Here is a 13,776-nt window from a genome sequence, read left to right on the forward strand (position 1 = left end):
TGTAGGAGATCGCTCCCCACACCATGATGCCGGGTGTTGGCCCTGTGTGCCTCGGTCGTATGCAGTCCTGATTGTGGCGCTCACCTGCACGGCGCCAAACACGCATACGACCATCATTGGCACCAAGGCAGAAGCGACTCTCATCGCTGAAGACGACACGTCTCCATTCGTCCCTCCATTCACGCCTGTCGCGACACCACTGGAGGCGGGCTGCACGATGTTGGGGCGTGAGCGGAAGACGGCCTAACGGTGTGCGGGACCGTAGCCCAGCTTCATGGAGACGGTTGCGAATGGTCCTCGCCGATACCCCAGGAGCAACAGTATCCCTAATTTGCTGGGAAGTGGCGGTGCGGTCCCCTACGGCACTGCGTAGGATCCTACGGTCTTGGCGTGCATCCGTGCGTCGCTGCGGTCCGGTCCCAGGTCGACGGGCACGTGCACCTTCCGCCGACCACTGGCGACAACATCGATGTACTGTGGAGACCTCACGCCCCACGTGTTGAGCAATTCGGCGGTATGTCCACCCGGCCTCCCGCATGCCCACTATACGCCCTCGCTCAAAGTCCGTCAACTGCACATACGGTTCACGTCCACGCTGTCGCGGCATGCTACCAGTGTTAAAGACTGCGATGGAGCTCCGTATGCCACGGCAAACTGGCTGACACTGACGGCGGCGGTGCACAAATGCTGCGCAGCTAGCGCCATTCGACGGCCAACACCGCGGTTCCTGGTGTGTCCGCTGTGCCGTGCGTGTGATCATTGCTTGTACAGCCCTCTCGCAGTGTCCGGAGCAAGTATGGTGGGTCTGACACACCGGTGTCAATGTGTTCTTTTTTCCATTTCCAGGAGTGTATTTCCGCATTCGGAGGAGAAAGTTGGTGATTGGAATTTCGTGAGAAGATAAACGCCTTTCTTTTAATGATTTCCAGCCCAAATCCTGTATCAATTCTGTGACACTCTCTCTCATATTTCGTGATAATACAAAATGTGCTGTCTTCCTTTGAACTTTTTGGGTGTACTCCGTCAGTCCTATCTGGTAAGGATCCCACGCCGCGCAGCAGTATTCTAAAAGAGGACGGACAAGCGTAGTGTAGGCAGTCTCCTTAGTAGGTCTGTTACATTTTCTAAGTGTCCTGCCAATAAAATTCAGTCTTTGGTTAGCCTTCCCCTACAATATTTTCTATGTGCTCCTTCCAGTTTAAGTTGTTCGTAATTGTAATACCTACGTATTTAGTTCAATTTAAGGCTTTTAGATTAGCCTGGTTTATCGTGTAATAGAAGTTTAACGAGTTACTTTTAGCACTCATGTGGATGACCTCACACTTTTCGTTATTTAATGTCAACTGCCAATTTTCGCGCCATTCAGATATCTTTTCTAAAACGTTTTGCAGTTTGTTTTGATCTTCTGATGACTTTATTAGTCGATAAACGACAGCGTCATCTGCAAACAACCGACGACTGCTGCTCATATTGTCTTCCAAATCGTTTATATAGATAGGGAACATCAAAGGGCCTATAACACTACCTTGGGGAACGGCAGAAATCACTTCTGTTTTACTCGATGACTTTCTGTGAGTTACTACGAACTGTGACCTCTCTGACTGTACACTGAAAGTGTATTGTTTCTTGCTTTGTAAAGATTGATAGTCTGTAGTGCTGCCACTCTTTAAAATTGACGATGAAAGTAATGTTACATACAAACTCCTTTTTAACTATCGTTTCAAAAATTCTTACACAGAATGATTATGTATCATCTAAACTTCCGCAGTATCCTTAACGAAAGTCAGTTAGGCTTTCATGTTGGTCTTTCTACCGAACAAACAACATTTTCTTTTAACACGACAGTTTTGGAAGCAATTCGCAATCTCTCGAAAGCCTGTGATTGTGTAAACCATCAAATTCTTTCGAAAAAGGGAGAGTATTATGTTTTAGCGGGTACTGTCGGTTCGTGGTTCCAGCCACAGTTGAAGGATCAAAAACAGTCGGTAATGCTGAATGGCTCACCTGGAGGACATGCCTCAATTGAGTGCGACAGTTTAAGTTGCGGTTAGCCACAAGGCTCTGTTTATAGGTCCTCCCACTTTTTACCGAAACACACAGTAAGTATACCGTTTTCGCAGATGATGCCACACTTCTCATGGATGAAGTGGCAGAATGTAGTCTTGAACAAACTACGGACAAAATTTCTTCTGAAATCTTAACCTGGTTTTCTGTAAATGGTCTCTCGCTCAATGCATACAAAACTCATATTACGAGGTTCCATACATCATACAGAAACCTTGAAGAAATTAGCATAAAGTGAAAAGATCAATCGATACCTAAAGTTGAGGATACATCATTCCTGGATGCGTATATATACAGCAAATGTTATTAGTCAGCCCACATTCTTCACATTTGTAAAAGAATTGGCAGCATCTGAACTACGGGTTATCGCTTCAGTCGCTGAAGCAGGCACTGTTAAGTCTTCCTACTTTGGCTACTTTCATTCATTAATGTGGTATGCTATTATATTCTGGGGGAACAAACCAACGACAAAAAAAATCACTACGCAAAAAAATGCCATTATAACGATGAGTGGTGTTCACCATAGGCATTCTGGCAGGTACCTGTTTCGAAGGCTGGGGACACTTACCACAGCCTCACCATTTTTCCGAATTCACTTTGGCCTGTTATAATTTTTCTCTCTACAGAGACAACAGAAAGCATTACGCCTACAACACAAGGACCACAAACAGTACGCATATCGAACTGAAAAGTCTTAAATTGGTTCAAAAAGGAGTTTATCACTACAGTATTAAGCTGTTTAATGAGCACCCGCCACATATTAAATGTCTTCATAAACAATTACCCACTTTCAAACAAATTCTCAAAGAGTACGTGATACCTACAAAAACCTTTATATATGGCTGATGAATTTCTGAGACGAAGTGAATGGCACTGTTAAACTTTCCATAATTTTAGAAATAGATTTGATTAACTTTACGTCAGGATATCTAATTCCAATATGATTGTCATGCACCACTTAACAGTTCCTGTAAAGTACGATGTCTCTGCCATATATTTCATCTTTTTTGTCATTGCTAACCTTGCAATTGGTTTGGAGCTTGTGTTGATTAATTTTATGTCAGGAGTTATATTTTAAACTGTGCTGCTCCATTCGAGAACAGTGTAATGTACAATGTGATTATCATAGTTTTGACTTTTATTGTCTTCTTGTCTTATGTTCGAATATTTACGACTCTCATATTGTTCTGGGTGCTATCGTAGAAAAGTGAAAATTTCATTTATGTATTCATGTATTTATTATTTTCATATTTATCATAGCTTTACTCTCTGTATATATTACTCATACTTCCACTGCGAAACACAACTTTCCATTAATTTAGCATGTTTCTGTAACTGATATTTTGTCAATATTATATCATTATTTTCATTTAAGTTATGAGTCATTCCATGTCAAATGAATACACTTTAAATAAAAATTTTACCTCACCCTCTTAAATTTTGCTGAAAGTTGGTATACTTATAGTGGGTGCTGAAACTAAGAAAAATACCAAATTTCAATTTTTTACATCAAACCATTCCTGAAATATGGTCATGTAAACTTTTCAAAACCTGGTCAAAAATGTGTGAATGGACCTTCTAAGGCTTTGTGTGCCTACAGCATTATTGTGCACTGTCGTTTTAGTGCAAATCAGTTGTTACCTCTGTCTTGACCAGTCTGTATCTATTATATTTAATAGTTCATTTTCAAGTAAATCTATACATTGAAGGACAGTTTATAAGTGGTTTTTGTATAAATATGGAACCAAGTAAAAAGTGCAGTGCTGTAAGAGTGCAGTGTTGTAATCCATTGAAGAAGTCAAATCATTTTATTAGAGACAGAAAAAAAAACTGAGAAATGTCACAACATGGATGCCCAAATTATTTCCTCAAATACCAAGTGGTGCCAAGATTTGTGATAAATGTAGGAAAGATGTAACCAAATTGAAAAATGCACCAGAGCCCATCAGTGATAAAGTGTTGAAGAAGAATCTATTGGATAAGAGATAATCATCCGAGACCAAGACCCTGACTTCACTCCAACTTCAGTAGCTGTTAAAACATTTAACACAACACTTCAACAACTAGGTGAGTCCCCAATTGACAAGAGAAAACTAACATCTAGGCATTACACCAAATCAGAAGTGAAGAAAATCTCATCAATGACATGTAAACTTTTTATTGCTCCTGAAACTTCTTCGTCAGATACTGATACTGATGAATCTGTTCTTGAAAATCTTAAAAGAAACTTTAATAATTCTATAAGTAGAGCAAAATAACTAAACATTCTTACAAGTTTACTTGAAAAGTGGAGTGTCAGGAAAATAATGAGGGAATTTAATGCTCCTAATTACATTGTTCGGCAGTCCAAAAAATTTTTGAAAGAGAAAGGATTCATGGAAGGTCCAAACCCCAAACCAGGGAAGTGTTTACCAACAGAAACTGTCAAAACTGTACATTCAATTTATGAAAATGATGAAGTTAGCAGGGCAATGCTAGGTATGAAGGACTGTGTGACAATTACAGAAACAAGCAGAAATAAAACAAAAATATGAAAAAGACTTATTTTGTGTAACCTTAAAGAAGCTTACAAGCATTTTAAAGACAAGTTTCCTAACATAAAAATAGGTTTCTCTAAATTTGCTGAGTTGAGACCAAAACATTGTGTATTAGCTGGCCGGAGTGGCACACACACTGTCTGCGTGTGCACAACTCACCAAAACATAAAATTAATCATAGAAAATGCCAAACTAAATACAGTAACAAACAGCAGCTTAAACAATTATAAGCAGTGCATTGCATAAATGCTTTGCAACCCATCATCAGTTGATTGCAACATGGGAAACTGTAAATACTGCCCAGGAGAAACTGTCATACGTAAAATTTTAAAAGGCTCTTTACATGAAAACTTAATTGAACAAGTTCAGTTCTGACAGTGGATGTCAGTTGACCGATGTAATTTGGAACTTGTTCAGAAAACTTCTGAAGAATTCAGAGATTTATTTTGTAGTAAGATGTCGACTTTGATTCGGCATGACTTCAATGCCAAGCAACAACAAACATTCCTTAACTCCACAAGAGAAGACCTTATGGAATCTGAATTTGTTGTCATATGTGATTTTTCAGAAAATTATAGTATAGTTCTACAGGATGAAGCTCAGAGTTTCCACTGGACAAGACAACAGATTACCATTCATCCTTTCGTTATATATTACAAACAGGAAGACAAAATTGAGCATACGAGCTTTGTCATTGTTTCTGATTGCCTGGAGCACAATACAACTGCGGTTTACACCTTTCAAAAGAAGCTAATTTCATATGTAACAAATAAATTTCAAAAGATTTCAAAAAAGATATACTATTATCCTGACAGTTCTGCCACTCAGTATAAAAATAAGAAGAACTTCCTGAAACTTTGCCTTCAGGAGGAAGACTTCAACATAAAAACTGAGTGGCACTTTTCAGCCACAGCACATAGGAAAGGGCCTTGTGATGGAGTAGGGGGTTCAGTAAAGAGACTGGCAGCTCGTGCAAGTTTGCAAAGGCCATACCAAAATCAGATCCAAACCGCACGAGATCTATTTGACTGGGCAGTAGGTAATATCACAAATGTTGATTTTGCATATTCCACTCAAGAAGACTACGCTGCTTTAGAAATATTCTTAAAAACCCGACTTGAAGAGGCATTGACTATCAAAGGAACACAGCAATTTCACACTTTCATTCGCAACACTACATCACAATTAATACTCAGATACTTCTCAGGTGATATGCAGAGTTGGGAGAGGGAAGTAACTACATCACCAGACAAACTGAAGCTACAAGATGTATCAGGCTATGTCACCACGGTATATGCCAGAAATTGGTGGCTTGGGTACATTTTAGAAAAAAACGAAGATTTTGATGAAGTGAAAATAAAAGCCATTCTCTTATCCTGCACATGCAGATGTCCTGTGGGTGTGAGTTGTGCATGTTCTCACAAAAGTGAATCCATTTACTGCAACAGGGAGAACATACATTCTTAATGAAAGTGATCTAAACCAAACCCAGTCAGCTTTGTTAAAATGTAATATGTGGTGTTCCAAGACAATTTATTGGGAAACTGCTTTCAACTCAAAACTTAATTTTTGTCTCAGGTAAGTGTTAATGTATATTTTATAGAAAGTTGTTCCAAAATTATTTTTAGTACCTATTGTGTTAAATTTACCTATGTACAGATACCTGTTACTCAAAAATAAGCATTATGTATTTAATTTGTTTAATAGTTCCGTTTCAAACATCATGGGCCAGAACTATTATGTAAATACTTGTACTTATTCATACTTTATTTCAGTTTGTAGTTAAATGCTCAATTTCTTGGTTTTGTTATATCAGTTAATATACTGTCAGTGAAGTTGTATGAAATTAAAATAAGCAGTCAACTTAATTATAAAATATGCTGATTAGTTTTGGATTAATAAGGTGATGTTTTGATATTTCTAATACTTTGTTACTTACCATTCAGTATATTTTAAAGAAATTCCTGTTTGTTAAAGGTCAATTTGGTCAAACTAGGGCCGTAAGTGAAAAACAAGAGTCCCGAATAATTTTTTTTAACAATGAACCCATCATCATCCCAGATTTATATTTTGCCATGTGATTTACAATAGTATGAAGTAGTTATGGAAATATTTTGAAAATTTTCAATTATGTACTTTTTGTAAAAAAATTAAAATTAAATCAAAATATTAATTAGTATTTTGAAAAAGGTTATTAATTAGAAGCTATGTTTTGTTGTATATCCCTGGAAAGAGCATGCAAGATGCTGCAAAATGACTCCTTTCCCAGTTCTCTAGCTCAATTAGGGCAGCTCCTAGGACAACTTAAAAAAAGTTCGTTCACACATTTTTGGCTGGTTTTTGAAAAGTTTACATAGCCATATTTCAGGAAGTGTTTGAGATAAAAAATTGAAATTTGGTATTTTTCTTATTCTCAGTGCCCACTATAAGTATACCAACTTTCAGCAAAATCTAAGAGGGTGAGATAAAATAGGTGTGTTGATTTGACATGGAATGACTCTTATCTTTGAACTCTGTAAAATTTGACATGTTCCGTATCCTTCTGATTGACACGTTATCTTGATCTACACAACACAAAACAAATGAATAAAAATAAATAAATATATAAATAAAGACACACGCTCAAATACCTACTTAGTTGCTGACTGTGATATTTATTACTAGTTATTGTTTTTACTAGCCATTAATAAATATTTTACAAAATTATAAATAATTTACAAACTACATGTTGTGAGGAGTAAAATAATAACTATGGCATGAATTACTTGTGTGACGAACCACGTTCCTCCTGCTGGAAAGCTTTTGTTTTGTTCTACGTTGATTCCCTTTCTTTTGTGCAGTCAATAAACTGGTGGAATACATAATGACTTTGACATCTGTTAAATTTACACTCATCTGCGCTTATATTGTTAAACAATGTGTAACTTTTAGTTAGTCGCATGACATTGATGAATAGCAGTGTATCAAATAAGTCACCCTTATGATGAATTGATTACGAAAACCAAAAATTCCACTTAGAGTAAACGTTTCCGAACACAAACGCTTGAGGAGAACTGCATTTAATATGAAATGATAATTAAATGGACACCCTAGCTGCAAAGAGGCGTTGATACACTTCATTGGGGACATGCTAAAATTGTGTGCTCCGACCGGGACTTGAACCCGAGATCTCCTGCTTACATGGTAGATGCTCTATCCATCTGTGCCACTGAGGGCACAGAGGATAGTGCGCCTGGAGGGACTTATCCCTTGTAAGCTCCCTGTGAGACCCATATTCCCAACATGTCCACAGGTATGGACATGTTGCGAATGTGGGTCTCACGGGGAGCGTGCAAGGGATAAGTCCCTGCAGGCGCACTATCCTCTGTGCCCTCGGTGGCTCAGAGGATAGAGCGTCTGTCATGTAAGCAGGAGATCCCGGGACCGAGTCTTGGTTGGGGTACACATTTTCAACATCTCCCCAATGAAGTTTATCAACGTCTCTTTGCAGCTAGGGTGTCCATTTAATTATCATTTCATTCTAGCAAAGCTGCATGGTCATCAATGGCAACTGTTCTTTGGGGAACAGATACCACCGTCGTATATATGTATTTAATATGTTGTTTCCAATTCAAGTTTTGGTTTCTCTAGGAATTTTGAACGTTCATTTTATCGTATTTTTTCCCTTCTGTTCTATTGTTATTGACAATTACACGTTCAATAGAATCGGACAAACTGTTCGATTTGCAGAGTGATTGGCTATTAACAGAAAAGAAATCGAAACTTTTACCGAGTATTTCATTTATTGTTCATTCTGTATTTTACCTCCACTGGGCTTGATTATGACGCTTGCATCAACAACAGAGGGCACAATTTCTTCATAATTAGTGTAAGACATAAGGTCATTTTTATGTAGCAAGAACAGGAGTGGTCCTAAAATTGAACCCTGTGGAATACCAGTAGCAACTTTGTCCTCCCCCCTCCCCCCTCACCAGTTAAATATGAAGGTAATCACTTCTTAGTTAACCACTTATTCGTCGTGCCATGAAAAAAGCAAGTTGAAAGTTTCCTTGGAAGAGTATTGTGATATGCGAAGAATGCTACTGCACCAATATGAAGAATTGTGCAGCTCTTCTTTCTGTGTTCCTAATCTCTTCCGCTAATCAGACTAGATTATGTCCAAGATGGGCGACAATATGCGGGAATCGGTGGCTCGCGGGTTTAGTAGGTATGCTTTGTGAGTAAAGACGTTATCTATCCTGATAGGCGAGCCACATGCCACGCTCCCCTGCGCCTCTATCGTTGACACGGAAATATGAAGTACATCTGTGGCAGGTTCATCTTGCGTGCCTGTCCCCCAGTGTTTACCCAGTAATGCTTCCACAAAAAGACAGACCGCCTCCCTAAAAGGCGCATCACTGCTGCGGCGTTGAGACCGAGATTTCGGCTGCCCCCTCTTCCCCTTGCAGCCCCCCTATGAAAAATAAAGTGTACGGTCGCGGAGCGGGGAGGCAGATGCTGGGGGAACATTTGCATGCCGAGAAGAAAGGCGGGGAAGAATAACAAAAGGCTAAAGCAAACACAGCTCTCAAGGTGCGCTCGGGGCGGTAGACACAAATTAATATTTCTAAATTGAATGTCGGGGCGAGCGACGAGGGTAAACGTCCTGCGTCGCTGGGGCGGTCGTCGCCGCTGTTTCTTAGCTGACGTCAATGCCGGCTGCTGGAGACCGCAGGCGCGACGGGGCGTGTTTACCTGCACGCTGCGCGAGAAAAAAAGAACTCTAGCCTCTCTATAACTTGCATCGTGTTCCAAACGTTCACTTGCATGGAATATGACTTTTTTACTGTCCGTGTTTATAGCAAAAGATATTATTGGGCGTCCGCAAAAATTTGTCCAAGGGCTGTGACAGGGGGATGGGGGGGGGGGGGCGGAGGGGGGAGAGGTGGGGGAGGAAAGAACCCTAAAACTGTTCGCTCTTATGTGTCCACAGATTTGTCATAAAGCCCGTCCACGATCCAACAAGTTTGTCACTTTTACCTCACAGCAGAAACTGTTCGCGTATACAGTACTTTTGACACTAGTGGGAACTGCTACAAATGCAGGTAAAGCATTTCTAACGTTGACTCGTCTCTTGAAAGGAGGATATAAGATGAACATCAACAAAAGCAAAACGATTATAATTGAATGTAGTGGAAATAAATCGGGCGGTGCTGAGGAAATGAGACACTTAAAGTAGTAAATGAGTTTTGCTATTTGGGGAGAAAAATAACTGATGATGGTCGAAGTAGAGAGGATATAAAATGTAGAGTGGTAATGGCAAGGAAGGCGTTTCTGAAAAAGAGAAATTTGTTAACATCGAGTAAAGATTTAGGTGTCAGGAAGTCTTTTCTGAAGGTATTTGTATGGAGTGTAGCCACGAATGGAAGTGAAACGTGGACGATAAACAGTTTAGACAAAAAGAGAATAGAAGCTTTGGAAATGTGGTGCTACAGAAGAATGCTGAAGATTAGATGGGTAGATCACATAACTAATGATGAGGTGTTGAATAGAATTGGGGAGAAGAGGAGTTTGTGGCACAACTTGACTAGAAGAAGGGATCGGTTGTTAGGACATATTCTGAGCCATCAAGGGATCACCAATTTAGTACTGGAGGGCAGCGCGGAGGGTAAAAATCCTAGAGGGAGACTAAGAGATGAATACACTAAACAGATTCGGAAGGATGTAGGTTGCAGTAGGTACTGCGAGATGAAGAAGCTTGTACAGGATAGAGTAGCATGGAGAGCTGCATCAAACCAGTCTCTGGACTGAAGACCAAACAACAACAACAACAACGTTGACTCTGGTACTGTGTTTAAAGGTGAATAATAAGACAAGACGCTGGTCCAGGGAATGGTTTAAAATGATAGAGAAATTTTACATGAAAATATCTTAAAGGAATTGTTACACTCGGAATCTGTTGATTACACGAATTTTCTCCGAATGGACAGTGAAACTTTTAATAACTTATTTAAAATTACTTCGCTCTCACATTGAACAAGAAGACACGAGTGTTCGAAAAATTCTTCTCATTTGCTTGGTCTTCTAATGCCAGCTCATTAAAATACGTGGGATAATATATTGTCCTTAGAAGAACCGGAGAGCTTTATTTTGTTATTTTATTGCTCCCCCGCATCTTGTATGTTGTGAATAGCATACTGATTTTTTTCTTAACCCCTTCATGTGTAATATATGGCTGGGCAAGATGTGATTTTGATAATTGCCAGTACTATAAATCTTGATCGCAGTTTCCATAGTTGTAGAAACTCACGATACAGTGAGATAAATTGTAATAAAACTCTTTTTCGTTAAACACATGCGGCGAAACATCTACACAAACGACTCCCGCCGTCTTGTCAAATTTTCCTTTATTCAAAATTTCTCTTAAACACGTCAAACAAGTTCTATGTTTGACAAACATGACAGACAGCACCATACACAGCAAAGCATTTGGCAAACATAATAAAGTTTGACAAACTGTTTGATTCTCTGCGACGGCCTTTGCTGCTGGCTGCAGGATCTCGTTCATTCAACTCACGATTTACACGGAAGTGACGTCAAGATGACGGGTGACTCGCTACGACCACGAAACTCGAGAGCAGCCGACCCAGTAAGCCGGTCCTGACGCAGTTTTACCGCTGTCTGATTGGACCCACGCAAATCTCAACACTTTCGCAAAAGAAACAGCTAAATATTTGTGACATGGAAGACTATATTAGGTTGGTACATGGGTTCATATCGTTTTTCAAAAAAAAAAAAAAAATGGTTGAAATGGCTCTGAGTACTATGGGACTTAACTGCTATGGTTATCAGTCCCCTAGAACTTAGAACTACTTAAAGCTAACTAACCTAAGGACATCACACACATCCATGCCCGAGGCAGGATTCGAACCTGCGACCGTAGGCAGCGTATTTTCATCCAGAAAGAAAGTTCACTGAAGGTTGTTCGACAGAGAGCGGAAAAGGTGAAAATATGAGTGCGCAAGTTCATGTGAATAAGGTGGGTGCGGTATGACTTCCCAACCCAACTCCTGTACAGTGTTTTTCGTCAGTCTAGCAGAATGCAGGCGGGCAATATCGTGGAGAAGCATCACTTCACGCGGTCTTCCTGGTCATTGTTGTTGGATTGCGTCTGCAAGACGTTTCAGTTGTTGGGAAATGTCAGCAGCGATGGTTACACCTCGGGAGTACATTGGCTTGCATCAGTGTGAATTAACGCGTTTAAACGATCTTCATCGTACCTCGAAGGTCTTCGTTCAAATGGTTCAAATAGCTCTGAGCACTATGGGACTTAACTGCTATGGTTATCAGTCCCCTAGAACTTAGAACTACTTAAAGCTAACTAACCTAAGGACATCACACACATCCATGCCCGAGGCAGGATTCGAACCTGCGACCGTAGCGGTCGCGCGGTTCCAGACCGTAGCGCCTAGAACCGCTCGGCCACCCAGGCTGGCGAAGGTCTTCGTGGAGAGTTGCCAATGTCAAAACTGTTCTGCATAAAACGAGAGCCGGCCTGGGTGGCCGAGCGGTTCTAGGCGCTACAGTCTGGATCCGCGCGACCGCTACGGCCGCAGGCTCGAATCCTGCCTCGGGCATGGGTGTGTGTGATGTCCTTAGGTTGGTTAGGTTTAAGTAGTTCTAAGTTATAGGGGACTGATGACTTCAGAAGTTAAGTCCCATGGTGCTCAGATCCATTTTTTTTTTTTGTAACGTTACACTTCTCTTCTTGTTTATTTGAAATGTATAACAAAAACAAAATTATGTTAAGGAGTATAAATGCGTTGATTTACTGTATCAAATACGCATTTAAGACGAGAAATACGTCTGAAAATAAGTTTCTGAGACTATGCTGTTCACGAAATCACTGTAAGATGTACTATTTAAAACAGTTGTCGCGTGCACGCGACACAATTTAAAAAGAAGAAGCAGTCGTAAACAGTAGTTTGCTAATGTTTTCGGGCATCCAGGTACATCTAGGTACACTATCCCGTTGATGGTTCTCTCACGAAAAAAAGGGGCCGTACACTTTGTTCTTGCTCAATGCACAAAAAACGTTCAGTTTAGGGTTATCACGAACATGTTGCAATGTTTGATGTGGGTTTTCACTGCCCCAAATCCTACAGTTACGTATGCTAACCTTGCCACTTAAGTGAAAAGTCGACTCGTCAGAACAGATGATTTCATCCAAGAAATGTTCATCCTCATGTAATCGATTTAACATATCCGCACAGAAGTTCTTGCGAGCAATTTTATCAGTGTATTTTACTGCTTGTATGATCGTCAATCTATATGGTTTGAAATACAAACGGTTTCTCAACACACGCCTAACGGACGTGTGTGGGGTGTGCTGTTCGCGTGAGGCACGTCATGTCGATATCTTGGGGCTGTTGACAAAACGTTGTAACATTACGAGTCAAGATAGCTGTAACGGAAATTGAATAGTGTAAAGTTATCATTAAAAACGCACGCCGCGCGATTTGTGACGATTTGGTTGGTCATAATAGTAGTAACATGCTTTTGAATACAATTAAAATATAACGGCGATACCTGTTTAGTGTTATGGGAAATAATATGTAGTAAATTAATGAGTAAGGTAGCCGATCCTATAAGAAGAGGTGAAATTGGGCATTTTAAGGTGTTTTGCTTTATGTCGACTAAGCCGATGATACGGCGTCTTTTTTTCCGTTTACTCTTAGAAAAAAACAACAACCAAGTAACGAAGTGCTAATTGTGCGTTGTGAAAAACATAGCGGCGAATTTTAAATAGCTACAGTGTATAATCAGACTAACAAATGGACATTCAGTTACGCGAAATAGCGGACAGCGAAGTGTGGACATTAAATTGAGTACACCTACAGGGCGGTCAATCCCGGGATAAGTCTATTCGCATCTCACGAGGGACGCGGTATTGAGACCGTTTTTTTTTTTTTTAATTATATCGCGGAGAGCGGGCTTCTATTTATAAAAAGGAGAAAATCTGTATCATTATCATTGACTGTTGGTGTTAAGCAACCAAAACTGTTCATCAAAGGGTTTCGGTGAATGAGTGGTGAATGCGAAATGAAACTGTGAACGAAGTTATGTTAAATAAAGCAGAAGAGACAAGACAGTTTGATCGTATCTGTTATTATTCCATAAACCGTAACATTTCTTC

The 13,776-nt window shown here is 40.0% G+C and overlaps 1 non-coding gene across 1 annotated transcript; it reads right to left on the bottom strand.

Annotated features, from left to right (window-relative positions):
* Positions 1–11,988: 11,988 nt before the first annotated feature.
* Positions 11,989–12,072, bottom strand: Trnap-ugg (transfer RNA proline (anticodon UGG)). The gene has a single exon. It is a non-coding gene; the product is annotated as a tRNA-Pro (tRNA).
* Positions 12,073–13,776: the final 1,704 nt, after the last annotated feature.

The sequence above is a fragment of the Schistocerca nitens genome, chromosome 1 (assembly GCF_023898315.1).
Source record: "Schistocerca nitens isolate TAMUIC-IGC-003100 chromosome 1, iqSchNite1.1, whole genome shotgun sequence".
Lineage (NCBI taxonomy): Eukaryota > Metazoa > Arthropoda > Insecta > Orthoptera > Acrididae > Schistocerca > Schistocerca nitens.